Source organism: Dreissena polymorpha, chromosome 15, assembly GCF_020536995.1.
Source record: "Dreissena polymorpha isolate Duluth1 chromosome 15, UMN_Dpol_1.0, whole genome shotgun sequence".
NCBI classification, from domain to species: domain Eukaryota; kingdom Metazoa; phylum Mollusca; class Bivalvia; order Myida; family Dreissenidae; genus Dreissena; species Dreissena polymorpha.
In genome coordinates, this window is record NC_068369.1 from 42,351,591 (window position 1) to 42,363,583 (window position 11,993).

Here is an 11,993-nt window from a genome sequence, read left to right on the forward strand (position 1 = left end):
ATAGCTGACTAGTCTGATATGGCATCTATCTATAGGAAAAGAGACTTTCCACACATAAAATCGGCCGTGTCGGATATAACACGAAATCGGAGGTCAGGCAACTTTAAAAAAGTGAAAATCTGGAATCTAATATATTTTTTAGAAACTAAAAATTTTTTTTAGCGAATTAAAGTACGACACTATATGCAACTGAGACAGCTTGATGACTTTAAAATGGATCGATATTTAAAAAAAACGTTGATGTATATATACGCTCGTACTATGTTTTCGTTCTAAGTTTGTTGACCACCTGTTGATTAATTAATTAATTCATTTATTTATTGATTTATTTATTGATTCATTCATCCATTAATTAATTGCTACCTTCCTTTGTTCCTTCGTTCCTTCCTTCGTTCCTTCGTTCCTTCCTTCGTTACTTCCTTCGTTCCTTCCTTCCTTCCTTCCTTCCTTCCTTCCTTCCTTCCTTCCTTCCTTCCTTCCTTCCTTCCTTCCTTCCTTCCTTCCTTCCTTCCTTCCTTCCTTCCTTCCCTTCCTTCCTTCCCTTCCTTCCTTCCTCCTTCCTTCCTTCCTTCCTTCCTTCCGTCCTTCCTTCCTTCCTTCCTTCCTTCCTTCCTTCCTTCAATCAATCAATCAATCAATCAATCATTCATTCATTCATTCATGCATTCATTCATGCATTCATTCATTCATTTATTTAATTATTCATTCATTCATTCATTCACTCACTTACTCACTCGTTTGTTTAGTTATTTATTTATTTATTGGGGCGGGGGTTTATATCAAAATATACACGCATCCGAAAGTACATACTATAATGGGGCACCATTTGATTAATTGAATACCAAAAAACATACACACCCTAAGGAGAACATACATACAGGCGTATTTACTAATTGCAACATGGAATGGACCACCGTACCTAATAACGCATTACCGTTTCAGTGTAGTACACTGCCATTTATTGGTAATAATTTGTATGCAAAGAGAAAATTAGATTACACATTAAATTAATTGAGAAAATTTGAACACGTTTTCGTAAGTGAAAATAACTTAATTTTATTGAGATAAAGCAAAATATTTAAAGGGGGCACAGGTTTAATCAAACCGTAGATTGTTAAGAATCTAGATTAATATCGGGCTAATTAGTAATTTAGCCGAAGAAAACAAGTTTCTTTTTCAACCTAGCTGTCAATACTCCAACGTAGTCTAAGCGAGACTGGTGTGTTTAATGTGCGGCTGTCACTTTAAATACACTGTTGTATATACTATGAAATTCGAAGCCAATTTAAAAGAAAAAGCATCACATGTATTCAAGCAGCAATAATAAAAGCGCCACAAAATTGAACTTACATACATTTTTACGGATACGCTTATTTTATAATAAAGCTATTTTAAAGCAAAACTGAGCGCATATATTCGTGATTATTATTGCTTCTTATCTACAGCCCTGACATAAAATTTACGCACTTTTGGATTTACAGACAAAGTCGGCTCGACATATAGGTCCAAGTGTTCTAGATTATCAGAATAGACTGCATTTGGTAGATAATCATGGACTGGATCAGGTCATTTCATTGCAAGCATTGCCTGTTTATCAAGATTAGAAAATTAAATGGTGAAATATATCCCTAGAAAATATTACAGCGTCAAACATCATCGAATTATAAACATAATTTTGTAAATGAAGACTTTGCTGTATTTGGATATGATCCTGTTTATTATTTTGTTATTTTACTTAGCAGTCCACGATTGTTTGATCGCATTTTTATCGTTATTACAGATAGAAAAAAAGATGCGACAGTGTAACAAAATGCCAGTTGAATCGTCTATTTGTAAAGTTTGCTACTAAACTAGAACCCAATCATTAAATGCAAATAGTTAGTGGGCCTCGGGTGATAACAACCAGGCGATTTTCCTTCCAATAGGATTCAGAAAATGTCATAAGTAGCCGTGCTGTTTGAAATCCTAGTCCTTGTACCAACACATCCTTCATCATCAATTATCATAATATACACCTATGTTTCACTCATATGTCTTATTTATGGCATCACATTACAATTTTAAGGGCCATACCTCACTTAGAAAAAATGGAAAAGACAAAAATATGACCTGACAATAAGCACATGCCCAACCTCAAAGTAAAGTGAATATAAACTTTTTCAAATGGATAGTTCCTGAGATATTTTGCGGACACGAAAAATAAAACATAACAAAATGACTTAATTATAATCGTAAAACAAAAGCATTATGGCAAATCTCGGAACGATCTGACACTGATTATCATGCCCACCCTATGAAGTTGCTGCATATCAAGTATAATCATATTCGAATTATTGGTGTCTGAAATCTCGCCAGAAACGAAGAGTGAAATATTAATAAATACAGGGTTATTCAAAAACGCTTTAGACCTGAAATACCTTACAATGATGTGCGTGCTCACCCATTAGGGATGCTTAGTGTCAAGTGTCGTTATATCTGGATCTTTAGTGTCTGAGACCTCAGGCGGAAACAAAACATGTGACTGTCTGAAAACGGAAGGACGAACGGAAGGACGGAAATCTAATAAGACAGAATGATTATCGGGGAAATTCGGTTTAGACCCACGTTAACTCAATTCCACAAAAATCAACATTTGGACAAATGTTTTAAAACTAGTAACAACAAAATCAAGGTACCTGGCTGGATCCCAAACATGTAAATGTACTTTCAAATGAATGCATCCCATACGCCAATGCATTTTTAAGACTCCCTGATACACACCCACCATTTTAAATAAAGCATGCAATTTTGTAATAATTTCCAGGGATTTCGAACAGAAACGTATTTCCTCAAAGCGGTCATTTATACTATTAAAACTGGCGTAATGCATAAATGTTCACCCCAGCCGGACACTTCATAAAACAGATCATCAAAATCGAAAATAATTATGTTACGATATCTTGTGCCAAAAAAACATGAATCGAATAAATGTGTCAGATTTAACTGACAAAACATCCATTTAAACGTTAAAGTATAAAATATGAAAAATAAGATGGTAACTTTTTGTTTAATTCAATATAAGACATACAATGTATACATGTATATGATCATAAAACAAAGTGATACAATGTAGCAGCAATAATGTTCAAACATGTTATACAAGATATGCTAATATTTACGTTTTGACATAGTTTCCTTTTGATTAAAAAGAGGTTAATATGTATTGTTTTCTTTGGTCGTTTGTGATTTTGAAGAAAGAAAAGTGGGTAGAAAGCATACAGGACTTGTTTATGAAAGTTTATTGTGTTTCCATTTTTGTTCAAATATATGAAGTGTATAATTGTTTAGGGCTATTTCCTTTTTAAATTTGAATTTTCAGTTTTAAATAATTGATAAAACAGCGTTATTAACCTCTTGTATTTTGAAGGTATTTACCCCTAAACTGATGTCAAAGAGAGATAGTTTAACATTTAATTGTTGTTTCTCTAGAAAGATTGTCAATTGATTCTATAAAGATTGAATAGTTTTACACTCCCAGAAAAGGTGTGATATTGTTTCAATATGTTTACTACACATATCACATAGATTTGTGTTGGATAGGTTGCACTTAAAAAGATATTTATTTGTAGCTATGATTCTCTGGATGTATTAATATTGAAAATTTCTTAGTGTGCTATCAGTAGTTGATTTATATGGCATGACAAATATTTGTTTCCAATTAAATTCTTTTCCTCCAAGAAGGTTTTGCCATTTAGTTTGAGCTTTGGAGTTTTCGGCAGGGTTTTAATTTGAAGTGTGTAAAATGTTTTTTCGTTTTGTTTTGTTTTGCAGTTATGTTTTCTACAAATGTTATTTTAGTACATAGTGTGTTATTTGTATTGGTAGCAGCTTTAATATGTATGGGTATACTTTTGATCAATGTGTAGTACATCAGGACATTATTAGTTGGTATTCCGTAAATGTAGCATAAGTTTTCAAAAGAAAAGAAATCGTTTATTCTGTAGTCGTACAATTGATCAACATATTTTATGTTTTCTTCAAACCAATGTTTATAGAAAAACGTTTTATTGTTTGTAGTTATATCTTTATTGTTCCATAAAATGATTTTACTGTTTATTTTGGTTTCTAAATTATGAGTTTCTTCACACCATGCCGATAGAACATTCGATAGGAATATGTTTTTGGTTGAAATTTCATCTAAGATATTATTGTCGATATTACATTCAAAAAGTAAGGAGTCACCATATGATTTTAGAATTTTCTGGGAGAATAATTTCCATTTACTCGTATTGGTATTTTCTAAATATATTTTTACCCAACTGCGTTTGATTGCATTCAGTAATGAATCTATGTCCGTTAGTCTGATACCTCCATGTTCTACTGGTTGAATTAATTAAGTTCGCTTAATTTTATCAGGTTTACCGTCCCATATGAAATTAAATATTTCTGATGTTATATCTTCAATAATATCATTAGGTGGGTTTGGGAGAAGTGTTAGTGTGTAAATTAATTTAGGGAGCGCAAACGTTTTCAACACGGTGTTTTTTTATTAGTGTTAGTTTACGATGCTGCCATGATTTTAAACAATTTTTTAATTTTTGTAATTTAGGCAATATGTTTTTAAGCATTGTTTCATTTTCATTGTTTGTAAAGATTATTCCTAAAGTTGTTGCTTCATCTGATGTCCAGTTGAATTTCATTTCTTTTTTAAGATGAATATTACTTTCTTTAAATTTACCTACTCGTAGCACAGTGCATTTACTTTTGTTTAGTTTAAGACCCGATGCCATTCCAAAAAGGGTTAGCGATTCTATAAGATTATTAAATGAGTCACTACTGTCATTTAAAAAATAAGTTGCATCGTCAGCAAATAGGGACTGTTTATTTCTTCGTCAGGTTCTAGCGATATCCTTTATATGTTTATTTGATTGGATATAGTGTAATAGATACTCGATGCATATAATAAATAGCGATGATGATAGTGGACATCCCTGTCTTACCCCTCGTTTAATGTTAAAACTGTTTGAGAAGAAGCCATTGTTAGTAATTATGCTGTTAATGTCGGTATAAAAAAGTTTTACCCATTTTATTAGACTTTTACCGAAATTCATATTTTTTAAGCAAGAGAACATAAACGAATGGTCTAGTGAATCGAAAGCCTTTTCGAAGTCTGCAAAGAAAACGAGGCCAGAATTGTTTGGTTGGTTGAAATATGCATTCTTCTATCAGACGTACATTTTCACCAATGTAATGTCCTTTAATGAAGCCATATTGAGATCTTGAAATGATTGATGGTAATATGTTTTTAATTCTGTTTGATATACTTTTAGTTGCAATTTTATAATCATTGTTCAGTAAACTAATTGGGCGCCAGTTTGATAAAGATTCTAAGTTTTTTCCAGGTTTTTGAATGAGGAATATTATACCTTGTTTTTGTAGCGTAGTAACGTTTTCGTTGTAAAATGAATAGTTAAGTGAATTAATTAAATGTGGTTTAATATCATTCCAGAATATTTTAAAAATTCGATTGTGATGCCATCAGATCCTGGACTTTTGTTATTTTGCATTTCTTTTAGTGCTTGTCCACATTCATATTCATAAAGTAATCCGTCACAAAAAATATTTTTTCCTCTTCATTTAAAACATGATGTTTATTTTTAAAATGGGTGTTATTTTCAACATGTTTTCGTTTATAGAGGGTTTCGAAAAATAAACGTTGTTCTTCAAGTATTTGAGTTCTGTTTGTTATATCTTTGCCATTAACTACTAATTTGTGTACAGTTTTGTGTTTACTTCTACGTTTTTCAATGTTTGAGAAGTAGTTCGTATTTTTTTCATTGTGTTCAGCATGTTGTGCACGCGCTCGTAGTATTATTTTATTGAGTTGTGTATGATAGATTCCTTCTAATACTTGTTTGTTTGATTTTATTTCATTTTCAATGGTGGTGGTATCATTTGTGTTTGTTTCATGCAATTGTTTTTCAAGTGTTTCAATGGTTTTGATGGTTTCAGTTTCAAGTTTGTGTGTTTCTTTTTGTTTAAATGATGTGTATCTAATTGTTGTGTTACGTATATATTTCCTTTAATTACTTCCCATAAGGTGTTTGAGTTTGAATCTATATTATTTTAAACCGTGTTTAATATTTCCTGTTTTATTTGTGTCTGATATTTTGTATCAAAAAAGATGCTGTTATTAATTTTAAAATATCCTGGGCCTCTTTCATGTTGTATTTTGTGCAGTTTAAGTTCAACTAGAGAGTGGTCAGTCATTAATCCTGGTTTAGTGCTACATGTGTCAATAATGTTGCAAAGTGACTCAGATATTAACAAATAATCTAATCTACAAAATAGTGTTGGTTTTTTGTTTGAGTGCCAGGTGTATTTGCTTTCGTTTGGATTTACTATACGCCAGATGTCTATCATATTGTAGTTATCAATTATGCTATTCAAAATGTTTCTTTTTTTAGGATGAGTATAAAGGTTTCCATTCTTTTTATCTAATAATGGGTTCAGGACAGTATTGAAAACACCACCGATTATAATATTTTTATCTTAGTTATTAATTATAAAGGGTTGTAGTGTTTCGTAAAATGTGGAATCATCTATATTAGGACCGTAGACGTTGATTAAAGTTAATTGTGTTTCATGTATTTTGATATCTATACTTGCTAGTCTGCCAATTATTATTTCGTTAAAGTTATCGACTGTGATCCCTATATTGTTTTTAATCAGAAAGGCAATGCCTTGTTTATTAGTATGTTGTCCACTGAGAAAGATGTGTCCATCCCATTCATCTTTAAAGGTTTGTGCTAAAGTATGTGTCAAGTGACTTTCTTGTAATAGGCATAAACTATATCTTTTTTCGTCTAACCATTTAAAGATTTTTATTCGTTTGTCTTTATTGTTTAGCCATTTTACATTCAAAGTACATATTTTATTCATTTAAAAAATGGAGAGTGATGTCAATGATAATTTGTGTGTGCTGGTCTAGTTAGTTTCATTAAAAAATAGAGAAGGCTTAGTGTAATTGAGATATGGGTCGGATGAGTACACTGTATGTAAAAATTCACGATTCAAGTCTCAGTAATGGATGTTTCATAAACAATACATTGTATTTTGCTTGACAATATCATCTGTGAGAACGTAATTTTTTCTCTATGCAACCATATATAAATTAAAAGGAAAAAACAACAAAAAATGTTACGTACGAAAACGGATTAATAGTAACATATAAATCATGAGAGATAGAATGGAACAAAGACCCATTCGGGTCAAACTATAAATTTCCATGTAACAATAAAACAACAGTCTATATGTACCATAAGGTATATGTACAGTGAGACATAAAGAGTCGCCAAAACAATAATACATGCACCTGCATGTTGAATAACAATGCTCAATATAAAAAAACAAGAGACAAAATTGTCACACAACCAGGTTTTCATTGTGAAAAAAAATCTGATAAAGGGAGACAACTCAAACTGAACTTTTGAAATGAACAAACAAAATTAACCCCCTTTGTAAGTTTGTTTAAAATAAATCTATTTTTAGTCGTGGCGACCTTGACATTGGAGATATTGACGTGATTCTTTCGTGCGACACACCGTCCCATGATGGTGAACAAATGTGCCAAATGATTTTAAAATCTCATAATGAATGACATAGTTATAGCCCAGACAAGCTCATTTATGGCTATTTTTTACCTTTGAATTCAAAGTGTGACCTTGACCTTGGAGATATTGACGTAATTTTTTCGCGCGACACACCGTCTAATAATGGTTAACAAATGTGCCAAATGATTTTAAAATCTCACAATGAACGACAAAGTTATGGCCCGGACAAGCTTGTTCCGCCCGCCCGCCAGCCCGCCTGCCCGCCAGCCAGCCAGCCAGCCAGCCAGCCAGCCAGCCAGCCCGCCCGCATTCGCCAATCTAATAACCAGTTTTTTCCTTCGGAAAACCTGGTTAAACATCGTTGAAAAAAGGAATGAAAATTGAAATCAAGACAAACAAAACACAATAAGACCTGTTTTGTATCGCTCAATAACATTGACTCGGTACCCGTGGACTAGATAAGTAATTAACAATTTACGCATAAATTATTCCCTTAATTCACAGTCTGTTTTTTTTCGTGCACGTTTTGCACGAGTTTTATGTGGCAATAACAGTATACTTAGTGAGGATATCCACACATGATTTAAAATTGTTTCTAGTTCAGTTCGTAAATAAATTGATTCTTCGTAACGGCATTTTATATATTAATATAGTAAGGTCAGATGGGTGATAAGTTGGTTCCTTTTTCCTAGTTCTTTATTCCTTTTTCGAATAAGGAATAAGGAACTGTTCCTTATTCCTTATTCACGCGTTAAATATTTGTTATAGGGTTTTAAAGAACAATAATGCAAATATTTCTGAAGTAAATCAAAACAAAATAACTCGAATACATTTACTGTATGTATTACGTTACATATTCATGTTTTTTCTTCGCGCTTGCATAGGATTTCTTGTTTAAACCGAACCGATATTTTCTTATTCGAATACTTATTTCAAATTAACCAAAACCTAAAGCATTATACAATTAGTTAACATGTATTTGATAAAAAAAAATCAATCTTGTACATTTAAACATGTTTTGTTTTTATTTATAATCCAGTTTCTTATTCGAGGCTGAATACGGAAAAGGGAACCAGTTCCTTATTCCTTATTCAAGCCGAATAAGGAACCGGCATTTTCTTACTTCAACATCAATGAAATAGATCCATAATTAACCACATATAAATGAGCATATTATTAATATATTGGTTGTTTATGTAAAATTCTAATTGTAATACATTTCTACTAAGTTTTAAGTGATGATTATCCAGTTCCTTATTCAGTGGGAATAAGGAATAAGGAACTGGAGTGCTTATATTTAAATATATTTTCTATCTCCGAAAACGCGTCTTCTTCATCTTGGATGCCAACGGTACATCCGGCGATCTTCAAAATTGCAACCAGATTAAAGGTCGTGATAAACGGCAAAATAGCATTGGTCTTAGTGGTAACCAGTCCTTTTTGTTCCGAAGACAGTGCACCTAGTTACTTTTTTCCACAAAAACTGGTTGCTATGACGCAAAAAACTATTTAGAAATGTACTACAATGCAAATTTGTAATACCCAACCTTTATTTAAAATGATTTTCATTGATATATTGGTCCCTTTGGTTCATTTTATTTGTATGTGTGTGTAAGACAATAGTTCTTTATTCGATTTGAATTAGGAATAAGGAACCAGTTCCTTATTCCCTTTTCAATCCGAATAAGGAATTAGGTTATCATTAAATAAAACTTATTAGAGATGTACTGCAATTAATGTTTTTTAATACCCAACCTACATTAACAATGATTTCCATTGATTTGCTGGTCTCTTTGGTTCATTTAAATAGTTTGTTAAGTATGAAAATGCCAGTTCCTTATTCGATTTGAATAAGGAAAAAGGAACCAGTTCCCTATTCCATTTTCAATCGGAATAAGGAACTGGGTTATGATTAAATGAAACATAGAAGAGATGTACTGCAATTAATGTTTTTGAAACCAAACCTAAATTTACAATGATTTTCATTGATTTATTGGTCTCCTTGGTTCATTTTAATATTTAATTTAGTATGAAAACGCCAGTTCCTTATTCGATTTGAATACAATCCGAATAAGGAACTAGGCTATCATTAAATGAAACTTAATAGAGATGTGCTGCAATTAATTTTTTTTTATACCCAACCTGAATTTACAATTATTTTCATTGATTTATTGGTCTCTTTGGTTCATTTTAATAGTTTGTTTAGTATGAAAATGTCAGTTCCTTATTCGATTTGAATAAGGAATAAGGAACCCGTTCCTTATTCCTTTTTCAATCCAAATAATGAACAAGGTTATCATTAAATAAAACATAGTAGTGATGTACTGCAATTAATGTTTTTTATACCCAACCTAAATTTACAATGATTTTGATTGATTTATTGGTCTCTTTGGTTCATTTTAATAGTTTGCTTAGTATGAAAAAGCCAGTTCCTTATTCGATTTGAATAAGGAATAAGGAACCAGATCCTTATTCCTTATTCGCACTGAATAAGGAACTGTGTTATTATTAAATAATACTAGATAGAAATATATCGCAATAAATATTTTTAACTTCGAACCTACATAAACCATTATTTTCATCGACATTTTATATTATATGGTTAATATGGTTAAACAGTTACAAGGGGATATGATAAAGGATGCATAGCGATTTCAATGCGTACACCAGTTCCTTATTCCTTTTTCAATACGAATAAGGAACTATGTTATCATTAAATGAAACTTATTAGAGATATACTGCAAATAATGTTTTACATACTCAACCTACATTAAAAAGGATTTTCTTTGATTAATTGGTCTCTTTGGTTCATTTAAATAATTTGTGTATGATGAAAATGCCAGTTCTTTATTCGATTTTCAATCCGAATAAGGAATAAGGAACGTTGTAATCATTAAATGAAACTTAATAGAGATGTGCTGCAATCAATGTTTTTTGATACCCAACCTACATATACAATGATTTTCATTGACTTATTGGTCCCTTTGGTTTATTTTAATATTTTGTTTAGTATGTAAATTCCAGTTCCTTATTCGATTTGAATAAGGAATAAGGAACCAGTTGAGAAACTATGTTGTTATTAAATAAAAACAAAGTAGAAATGTACTGCAATTAATATTTGTTACACCCGACATACATTTACAATAATTTTCGTTGAGTTATTCGTCTCGTTGGTTCACTTTGACTTATAATCTATAGAAAGAAAATTCCAGTTCCTAATTCGATTTGAATAGGGAATAAGGAACTAGTTCCTTATGTTTTGTTTTATAGTGTCAATTTCTTTTTCTTTTGAATTTAGCTGCTCTTTAAGCGACGATTATTCCTTTTGTTGGTCGAACATATCACTTTCGAAAATTTCTAATTGTTTAATAACGGATGCAAGCAATTTCTCTTTTATTTCTTCGAGTGTTTCTTTTATAATGTTTTTTGATAATATCAGTGTCGCTCTTTGTGAGTCCATTCGAAAGTTTTGAGCTTATTTGGTCAAGTCTTTGTTTAATACATGATGTTTCTGCATGAGATGAATTAGATGATTTGGTTTCGTTTGGTTTGTTAATTACGAATTCCGTCATGCTTTTCTGGCCTTTTCTTATCGTCATCTGTCTTCTTCTTTTTGTTACTTTTTTATTTTGTTTTTGAGCCTTGGGTGAATCTATAAGTGACGTTTCTAGTAGGCTAATGTCAGTAGGCGCCCCTTCACTTGCTGTAGATGAATAAGCCCTTTTGTTCATTTGTAAGGTCACAGTACACTGCACTTTGTGTTTAGCATAAAACAGTAAACAGTAAACAATCACTATAACTGCGCCATAATCACCTACATAATGTAGTCAAACATTGGATTGGATATGCTTCGCCCCATTTGATGGGTGTCTGTCGCTTTTTGAAGTGGTTTTGTCATGCGTGACGAAGTGACAGTTAACTGAGATGGCGGAGTAAACTGGTTTTTGCCGAAACGTAAACTATATTAAAAAAAATCCAATCCCCACCCAGTGAAAAATTAAGATGAAAAAAAACTGTTTTTTTTAGTAATTATTTTTCTGTTGTATTTTCACCAAAGAATCATACTGCTCGTTTTTATGAAGTCCATACACAATCTTTATCCATGAAATTTATAGTTTGAACACCTAAAAACTAGGATTTATTCCATTTTTATTTCCATTCACATTTTCGTGTCTTTCCTACAGGGGAGATAACATAACATAAGATGGTAACATAATTGTCCTTAGTTTTGTTTTCGTTTCATGTCCTCATTCAAAATTATTTACATGTTGATGATATGTTTTACCATGATACTAATTTAACAAATATTTATTTCTTGATTCTTCATAATTAGGGCACTGGAAAAAAGCACGATGTTCGTTTTCAATGATATACATATTATGATTATGTTCGAGACAAAAC